Source organism: Aquila chrysaetos, chromosome 20 (assembly GCF_900496995.4).
Source record: "Aquila chrysaetos chrysaetos chromosome 20, bAquChr1.4, whole genome shotgun sequence".
NCBI classification, from domain to species: Eukaryota; Metazoa; Chordata; class Aves; order Accipitriformes; family Accipitridae; genus Aquila; species Aquila chrysaetos.
In genome coordinates, this window is record NC_044023.1 from 4,549,751 (window position 1) to 4,560,462 (window position 10,712).

At 34.1% G+C, this 10,712-nt stretch overlaps 1 protein-coding gene across 3 annotated transcripts in view; it reads left to right on the forward strand.

Annotated features, from left to right (window-relative positions):
- LOC115333254 (centromere protein P) overlaps positions 1–10,712 on the forward strand; it is a 166,212-nt gene that overhangs the window by 88,048 nt on the left and 67,452 nt on the right. The gene's annotated exons all lie outside the window — the stretch shown is intronic.

Genomic DNA, 10,712 nt, shown 5'->3' on the forward strand with positions numbered 1-10,712 from the left:
TAATAGTGAGATTTTGATTTTAAATAGCCTGATAGGAAAATGTGTCTGTCACAATTGTTTAATCCATGATGTTGGGGTCTTAATGAAGAGAGATACTCTCAAATAGAAAGTAGTCTGAAGATATTTGCCTTGCGAGCAAATGTATATATATTTTCCTACAAAATATTACATGTTTAAATAACTAAAAATATTATATGAGGTCAAACTGTTTGCTCAGACCTTTTCAGTGATTTCTATTTCCACCAATGAAAGAATTGGTTGAAAACTAGAATTCTATCTTGCCTTAAAATACATGATTTTTATGAGCAGTGGGGATAATTTCTGAGGTAAAGGATAGGAGTATATCCATCATGTTGTGATTCAGAATACTGTCTTTCACTGTGGTAAAATATGCAAATGAAAAAAATTTGCATGGTGTTTTATATTTAACATTATCACATCAGTAATGTCAAATGCTATCTTGATTTCTTTATTGGAAATAACTATATTTGTATCACTTTCTGTATGTGAGCAAGTAAGCATATGCTGCCATATGTGGCTAATGCTTACATTGCAATCTCTTTTTAAGCTGATCTTGTATACGTTTGTTATTTTAAGGCAAACTAAGTACTTTTTCATTATCTGGCACTGTTTATAAATGTGGTTTACATAAAATGATGAATCTAACATCAACTGCACAAATCTGTCTTGGAGACTGCCCATCACATTTTAATAACATGACATATTCCTTTCATGCTCACAACCAGTCCATGTAGAGTGCAGTCACATATTTTGGTTTTAGCTAAGTTTTGGCTCTTCTCGAGTTGAACTACACCATTTAAGCTAGCTGAGTATAGAAAAACTATTCTTCAGTTTCTGTAGTTCATCTTGATTCTTCAGTATTTATATGTAAATATATAAAATAATCATTTATTATCATGCATGAATCAACTTTCACTTGTTAATATATGCATACTTTTTTTGCATATTTTTGGCAGCTGACTTAGAAGCCGCAACAAAATATACTGTTTCATTTTGCAGTCAAAGTCTTTAGTCCCTGGCATTTATTAGCAACATACCAGTATTGAAGGGCAATTCATAGCTTGCAGTATTAAGAGATTATGTACAAAAAGAGCTGTGAAGTCAAGTGTGCACGTACATGCATCCATGTGAGTGATTGTCAGGCTTATCATGTGTTTTATATATGGAAGAAAGTGGTGATCTGGAATGACTGAAGAGGCACAATAGTAACCTGAAGAGACAGACCTTATTTTTCACCCTTGCAGATAGTTTGTGTTGCCTTAGGAGAGTAGGTTAACTTTGTTCTACCTGAGGCTACAGATTAATACAAATTTCTCTGTGTGGGAATGCCAATTTAAGAAGTCCCCAGCTAGCTTATTCCCACCTTGATGCACATCTCCTTGGTCCTGTAAAAAGGTTTGTGCACTTAACTGGATCAGTAAACTGCTCTGCCTGAAGAACCTGCTTGATGAATGAAGATCTTGAAATAGTTTTGGTTTCTGTACATGTCAATTGTTAGTCTTGCTTTTGATGCTACTTACAAGTTTGGATAATGTTACATGGCATTTTTATGAAATATGGGTATTTATCTGCCTTACAGACATTGGAAACACCAGACATTCTTTCATGGAAAATCAAACAGTAGTTAAAATTAAAAGCTCTGCAACCAGTGCCAAACTACTGAATCACTCCGACAATCAGTTCTAAAGGAAAATTTTCTGTTTCAGAGTACAAGCTGGACTGAGCACAACGTTTCCTCGTAGAGTGTCAAGCATTTACTCTGCCAAAGTTTAACAATAATAATAAAAACAAAAAAAAAACCAACAAAACCAAAACCTGACAAACCTGATCACCTGTAAATGCTGATATTTTTCCATTTTTTCCTTTGTTTTAACAAACAGTATGAATAATATGGAAGTGTAAATAAGTCTTCTTACACACAAACTTTTGCTAGATTCGTATTGTTCAGAACATAGAGGCAACATTTAAAGTGGTAGCTGTCATCAATTTCCATTGAGTTGGTAGTTTTAAGAAAAAAGAAACATGGCCATCCAGTCCTTTGTATTCCAGAAAAGATAAAGTATTCAAAGTATGTTAGTTTGCAAAGATAATTTAATTTAATTTGGTATTACGGTTTTTCCTAACTTTACTTATCAACAAAGGTAATTTATATTATATTAGAAATTCAAAGATCCAAAAGAAGATGACTTTGACTCAGTTTGTGATAGACTGTTAGAAATGGAAGCAGTAAATATCACATTTATAACATAGTAATTGATTACAGTTTGCACGTGTATGTCTGATGAAGAACATGGGTCCGTAAATGTTTGCATGTACTTTGAGCATATACTGTTCTTTAGATGGAAAAAGTAACAATATTTCTAGGAAGATCTCCAGACTAAATTTGTTTGCAAGTTTGAAACACGCAATTTGTTACTTCAGAATAGTCGAAATGAAAGCTTTCAGAAACATTACTAATAAAAAGAAGGATATTATCTCACTAAAGAAGTGATTTCCCTACTGTATTAATTAATCTAGCCTGTGTTCTCAGGTGCATGGTTTGTTCCTGGGAATTTTATAGGAGCGTCTCGTTTGTGTCTCATTGACACAATAGCAGTCACTCTGTCATGCAAGGTTGGATGTAATACTAAATACATTGCGAGACTTCTGAAGAAGTCTGCTTTAATTGTAGTTAACTACTGCTGTTATGGTTTTAATATTATTTTCTCATAATTATGCTATTATTAAATCATAAGTATTATGTAATCTATTTTTTTTCCGAAGTTGGCACTTAAAAGACGACAATTAAATTTGCTTTAATTACTTAGATATCATAAAGTGTTTTGCTGATTTTTAACATTCATTCTTTTCCCATTTTACCTGTAGGGGAAAACCACAAGTAAGCATAAGGAGGAGAGGAACAAATATAGAAATTAAATGTAAATTAGGGAAAACCTGCAATATTTGATATACCGTAACAGATCTAATAATTATGCTGTTAAGTCTTTTTTTCACCAGTGAAACTATGTTGAGCTTCTGCAGCTGTTCGTACTAGTTGTGCTTACGTATTAAAAAATAAAACATGTGTATAAAGTAACAAATACTTTCTTGGCATTGTTCCCTCTGTGGGTATGCAGTATTCAAAAAGTTGAATCTGCTACAGCCTTGAACAAATGTGGTTGCTTTGATTTAGGCAGCGAAGGCCTATGACTGGTTGAATCTAGGTATGAGCTCAGTCTCACTTGCCATTGCACATGCAGTGATGTGGTGTGGTATGTGTTACAGCAGAGTTGACCAAAAAAATGAAAGAAATTGGAAGATAAACACTTCTAAACTAAGCTAAAAGACCATGTAGAAACTTGCAGAGAAGTTAGAATTGTCTGACAGATAGCCTAATGTACTATTTTCAAAAGTATTTGTTTGGGAATATGGGAATGTATTAGTTAAGTTGTTTAGTTCCCTGGATGGTTTTACACTGCTTTTTATCATAGATAGAAATTCACTAGATGGTAGAAGTTACTTTTACCACTCAGTGGAAATACTAATGTAAATTGAAAGAAAACATGTCATAATTGCATGTTAACTTACGGTACGGAAAATGAGATCTTTTTGTAGAACAATTTGTAAAGCAGAAGCTATTATTTTTCTCTTGAACGCTTATATTCCACAAAGGGTAATTTCCATTTGGCTTGCCTGCAGCAGTATGAAGTAGCTTTGACTTTAGAAAGTAAGCTTACTTACCAATGTATAACTTTTATTTTGTTAAACAAGCAAACTACATCTTTGGTAATTTGTCAGCATATGATTCGTACTGTGACTATACTTTTGTTCCATGGTTATTATAATTTCTATATGTTTTACAATTAATGTAAAAGATGCATGTCTCCTCACATAAAACCATGGGCTGTTCTTTGCTCAGAAGATTGGAAAGAAATATAATTCAGCTAAAATGGAGAATTAATCAATGTTTCTTTCATTTAAGGTTTTACCAGAGGCTATCAAAGTAGCCTTCAAAATAAATACAGAATATAGGTAATACAGATCTATTTGAACCCATACATCATCAAGAAGGAAAGATAATAATTATTTTGCCTTTTCCAATGCAAAAACTAGGTTAACACAAAAGAAATGAGTGGGTGGCAGGTTCAAATCAAAAGGAAATACTTTATGAAACATTTATAGTTCAGCTGTGGAAATGTGCAAGAAAGTGTAGTAGATTTTAATGTTTTATATAGACCCAAAAAGTAATTGGTCTAATTGAAAGAGGAAAAGTCTTGCTTCCTGAGTTCTTTGTTATGAGAGCCAAACTGTGCTGGAAAAAAAATAGTAAGAGTTCTCCCTGGAAGACTGGTAGTGAACAAGCTTTACTGAAGAAGTTCAGAACCATCTTGCATTAGAAGAAGGCAAGCCATATATATTTATAAAGAATAGTAATTTAAAAGTGGATGTGAACCATGAAATATTCACAAGGGCAGTCGTTGCCTAGCTGTGAAGGTTTTTAAGGAACAGAATGCATGAGGCCAGAGGATAAAATATAAAGGCATAGCCAACTTCCAGGGTTTTGGAGAAACTGTTGTGAAAAAAATGAAGTCAATTTTAATCCTTTTTCCTAATTTTAATCCTTTAAAAATACCATTACATAATTCACTTAGAAGATTCTTGTCTTGGTTGATAGTGTTGTTGAATATCTAATATTTCCACAGCTGTGTTCAGTATTACTCCTTTGAGAAAAATATGTCTTGTGGAAAAAATAAGTCAGCTTTTATATATTTTCCCTAGGAATCGCTATCATATGAAAAGTTCCCACAGAGAAACATAGATTTATTTTAGTAATACTGCATGCAAAACCTACAGTTTTTCTCCATATATACTCATAATGCTGCACATTTGGAATGAAAGTTCTTTTCTCTGAATTAGCAGAACTGCTTCAAAGTACTTTGTAGAAAACAGTACATTATTAACTGGTCTTAATAACTCAGTTTATCAAAGCTATGTTAATATAAATAACAGTCTAAATTGGAAGCTATGAATTATGCAAATGTTTGCATTTGATAACTTGTGTGGAGATCTGTATCCTGTGCGAAGAATTTAACACGAAAGAAATGGAAATTCTGCCAAACTACAGTAATTGTTTACTCAGTGGCTGTAGGAAATTCCTTACGTAACAGACTATTAAAGAAGAAATTATAAGGTAAATGTTTTTTAAGATGAACATTTTAAATAATGCAACTGTTAATGCTTTAATTTACTTTAATTCTTAAATCCTTGAAAAAAAATCCATTTAATGAATGGAGTCAGGATGGCTCAAGCAGACTGAAAGAATATTGTTTTGGGGAATTTACTCAACTCTTGGGTTTTTGTTCACTTGTATAGACTACAGAGAATATTTGTGTCCATTATGGCTGGCAAACTCATAGGACTGGATTTGAAGCACTAGGCAAGAACATCACAGGCTTTTATGGGAAAAGTAAATAGCTAAGCCGTTTTAACTCCCAAACATCAGGTAATTTTTTGAGCCCAGCATAACAGTTATTGGACCTTATGACAGATAAGCAATGTTCAGGCATTTCCCTTAGCTGCCTTGCTCCTAATACCCAGCATAATTTTGTGTATTTTTATCCTCCTATAGAAAAGAAATTAATGTTTATAAAGGAAACTGCAATCTGGGGAAGAGAGAAGATCTTTCATTTTTCTTGAGATTAATATGGTCTTCCAATTAGTTGTAGTACACAACATTTCCCCAAACTGGAAAAAATTACATTTTCTGAATACAGAGCTTTGAAGTCAATGCCCCAAGTAAACCTCATGACCCGTAGAACTAGAACTCCCAGATGAAAATGTGAAAATAAGTAGAAATGACTACTTCTAGTCACCAGGACAGGGATTCCCAGGTATAGACATCAATGAAAGACAGACCTGTATGAAATACAGATCAAACTTTACTTCTAGTTTTAGTGAGTGACTGAAATAGAATAATGCATGTAAGCTGCATGAGCTTTTATAGTAGTACTCAGCTATTGGGCAATGACAAGATGTAAAGTTGTCATCAGCTCTCTAGCCTACCTCGCTGTTCAAATGAGATTCTCCTTCATTTGTATCTTGCAGTATCCTGGGACACTCGATTCATTGGTGGGAATTTTTAATAGACATGACTGCAGAGAAGAGGCAGTGGTGTATTGCTCTGAGAAACTTCATAGCAATGACTGGACTGTGTATTGAGAAACTTTATTAATTGTGTTCACAGGCTGATAAAGTCAGTAAGTACTTAACGGAAATGTGCAAAATTATGTTCAACAGCAATTAGGCAGGGCTACGTGTAAAGTACATAAGAACATAGGAACAGCTGTGCTGGATCAGATCAGAGCCCATCTAGTCTAGGCCCCTGTCTTTGACAGTGACCAAAAATAGTTCCACAGAGAAAGGGTATTGCTGTTTATGGTGTTCCTTTGCTTTTAGTTTCCTTGAAGAAAAATAAAGCTGTGTTTTTAAGACAGCTGTTTCATTTAGTTTTGAGGTTCACCCTGAGGTAGTTTGGCTTTTTTTTATGCCATTCCTTTTGAGACTGATCAAACATTATTCAGTTTAGATAAGGACTTTTATTGAGTGAAAAAGTTGACACCATAATGCTAGCAAATCTGTTGGTTTAGTTTTGCTTTTCTAACTGGAGTATTTCAGTATCATAAAATGGATGATAATTTATCATGAATTGTTTTATGGTGTGATCAAAAATGTTTTATGCAGTACTTGACTATGTAAGTTCTTTCAGGGATGCACAATGATATATGAATGTTTTCCCAAAGGTAAATTCATGATGTGGTAACTGTTGCACCTTGTTCATCTTGCATCATATATAATGGAAGATGTTTATGAAAAGCTCTGTTTGATATTCTCTATTCACTTCTTAAACTGAAAAGGAAAAAACAGTGCTAAGTCTATCCTGATGGAATTTTAATGTGGAAACAGGGTGTTTGTTAGCAAGGAACATTACATGTGTAATGATTCTTTGTAACTTGGATATTGGGACCATTAAAGCAATGTATTTCCATTGAATTTCATCATAGCAGTTGTAACAAAATTGTTGAAATTATGCTTGCTAGCATTTGAGTATAGCTGGTTGATGACTGAATTGGTATAAAACTTTTAAGTAATATGTTAATTTGTTAGGAAAATAAAAAGATAAATTCATTTTGATCATATGATCATTTCTTAATGTGGAAAAGGAGATCTGTTTAATACATTTTAGAGTTTTTTTAAGTGACGTCTTCACTACTTTTAGATGGAAAAATTGTTCCAACTTTTTTCCACAATATTTTGGGCCTTGCAACTGTACAGAAGTTGTTGACATCATTAAATCAGAGCTCTTATTTCACATGTCCACTGTTTTTTTCGCCATTTAAAATAGTTTTCAGTGTGCCAGGAGAAGTAAAATTAAAGCCTTTCCCCTTGAAATAGAGTGTTTGGGATTTAATGGTAACTAGCTATAATAGAAGGGTAATGTTACTAAATAAGCAATAGCAGCAGGGATCTTTCTTTTGTTCATTAGAAAACAGGAATGTATGTCTACTGAATAAGTCAAACATATTATTATGAATTAGTCTGTTTGGATGGATGTTTATATCTTTTTCAGTTTTCAAGAAGACAGTAAGACTGTTATGCAGGGTTTCCTCCAAATGAGTGTAGGTTACATGGTTGACTGCTGTTTCTGGTCCACTAAATTTTTAAATGCTTCCTGCATGCAAAACCAGCTTTAGAAGTAAGGCACTTTAAAAACATGCACTCTTTCCAAAGTAGGCTTCACCTTTGTGGTTAGGACATTCTATAAGATTGTCATAGTATGATTCTGACGCCTTTAAGCAGTGATTTGACCTGAATTTTGGTCTTGATAGATAACCTTAGCAAGGACTGGTTGTATAAAAGTTGTAACACATGTTGATACTGCATCTTCATTGTTGCTTTCTGCATTTAAACAGAAGGAGTGACCCTTTGTTGGTTGTTTCAGGCTGTGAATCCAAAGAGGATATAGGTAGGTCCCTGTGGTTACGTTTTTAAGTGCCCACACTTCCAAATCAGTAGAGATTTTGAAGCTTACTTAAGGAAGCTTCAGACTTCCAGAGCACCAGATATTGTATTGGTCTACAAACTTACGATCTGCAGACTTGTTTTCTGAAAACTGCTTCATATAGAAAGTTATCAGGATTTTTGTGTAAATTATTTTGGTAGTATTTGCTTATATTTCTAATATTTTACTGTCTGTAGTCTTGTGTTCACTGAAAATTGTATACATTATAATATAAACATAGTACTTAAATTAGAAAATGTTTTCTCATGAGAGTTTCAACTAGTTAACATTTGTGTTACTATACAATGGAAACAATAAACTGTTTATTTTGTTGCCGTGATATAACTGTTTATCAAGTTGTGACTTGAGAGAGATCTTGAAAGTTCATTGATTTCTTTCAGTAAAAGAGTAACTAAACTGTTGGTAAAGAAATGATAAAATCATGCTTCCAAGTTCTGATTTTTTTTTTTAAATTGAATGCTAAGAGAGTTTTCTAGTAAGAGCAAGCATGATGCATGTTTCAGAATTGAAATTCAGAAGTTATATTAACCACTCTCTATAGTATTATGTAAAAGAGAATTCATTGGGTGAAATGGACTTTGTTGTCTTGGGCCACTAGACCCAAGTGGTTCACTAGTGGTCATGCCTCAAACTCCTTTTTGGAGCAAAATTGAGTGATTTTTAGCTTTGGCATGAGGGGTTCTCTATTCTTTATTAAATTGAAATGGAAAATGGGGAAGGGTGTATACTGTCAGCTTTACATTTTTGGGGTCTCAGAGGTTCTAACAGCCTCAAGACATGGGAATTGATAACAACAATCTCACTTTGGGAGGCATTTGATGCCTTTATTTTTCTGAGTTCTTGGGGGGGTTTTTTTGGTTTGGGTTTTTTTTGAGGAAAGATCTTTTACCTTATCTTAGAGGAAGCATTGCATCTGATCATTGCTTCAAATTCAGAAAGCTATCTGAGCTTCCATGGTGACCACCTTATTTTGTTGGACACCTTTACAGTTTTTATTTTACCAGAAGTCTATGTCCGTGTGCACAAAACAAGAGTTCAGGCAGATCCTCAAAGTTCTGTCATCATTTAACCTGTAGAAAGATCCTACTCAATAAAAATGTCAGTGTCAATACCTTTTCTATTAATATGATGATAATCACAGGATGTCTTCTGTTATGTTTGAATTTATAACGGGACCTTCCTCAAGGATTTAGCAGGTCTTGTCCAAATTCTTATGTGTGATCCCCATGCCACAAAGCATTGTGGTTCTGGAATTGCTATGGCTATTGAATCCTAACCTTTGCTATTCTGGGTCTCTTACTAACTTTAAAATATCTTACCCTCTCATAGTTTCAACATTTACATTACATCCTTGTATTTGGATATATTTATCTTACATTTGTCTCTGGCTGGGCTACTAAGAAAATTTTATTCAGGTTTTTGCCCTACTCTAAGTAGTTTCCTCTCTGAAATGGTTAAAAAAAATCTGATGGGACATCTTTGCTGTCCTAGCAACTTGCAGCTTGTTCTCTCTTGAATTTATCTGTGAATACAAACTGCAGTTACATCTGTATGTGGAGAACAGGGGTAATGAGAGTACTTCTGTGCATCTACCCAAATCCGATTGTTTGTTAGAATTGTTACTTGATTGACTTAACAGTTTTCTTCCTCAAACCGCATTCTCATCAGGGACTTGCTGATTTGCATACAGCGAGTTTCTGCGGGCAGTGATTGTTCCACCTATCTAGGAATAATGTGAAGGCTTTCCCACTATACCTCAATTGAGCTTCTTGTCAGACTAAAAGATCAAGTGGTGCCTACTTCAGTAAGACTTAGGAAGTTTTCAAAGGACCAGTATGACCGAGGTTCAAACAGGTTATTTCAACAAGTTATTTCAAGCTTCTTATTCTGCAAGAATATTTAATGGCTATTACAGGGTTTGGTCCATACTATTTTATAAGACTTCTGAGTCTGATAATACTTTAGCAGAACTATATTCCATTCTCAGTCTGATTACCTTCTTGAAGTGTATTAATTTCCAATGTAAGCCTGCAAAAATTAATTATTTGCTCAAATATATTTTAGAGAATAAACAGTAAATGCAGGGGGTTTGTGTTGAGCTGTCCTTGCATATCTTAATCCTACTGGTGGCCAAAGATTCTGAATTTGTTCCCATGTTTTTCTTGACCAAGAATGGTCAGGTCACATCTCTATGTCTTACTGTCACAAGCTGTAAAATGGTGGTAATCCCATTTACTTTGTTTACAAAATCCCGTGAGGCTCACTGTTAAAAAGTAGTGGGATTTTTTTATAATAAAGTCCATTTCACTTCCAATGTAGTTGGCAATTTTGAAGAGTGAACAGACGTAAGCTGCTTACATTTGACATATGGAAATGCTATCCAAGTTTAATTGCCCATGTATTTCTTAAGTGAGTAAGCATCCATTTATTGCATACCCTTCATCCCTTGGCTTCTTTCTCCTTCTTGGTCTTCTGCCTCTGCTACTGTTGTGTTCTGATTCCAAAATGTTTTTCCTTCAGTCTCTCTGTTTCGCTACTGTGGCATTATATTTGCACCGTAACTTTAGGTCACGTTATGTTATTGAGTGCTTCTTGTAGGAAAAACTTATCACAGTGTACTTTCAGGCAAGCT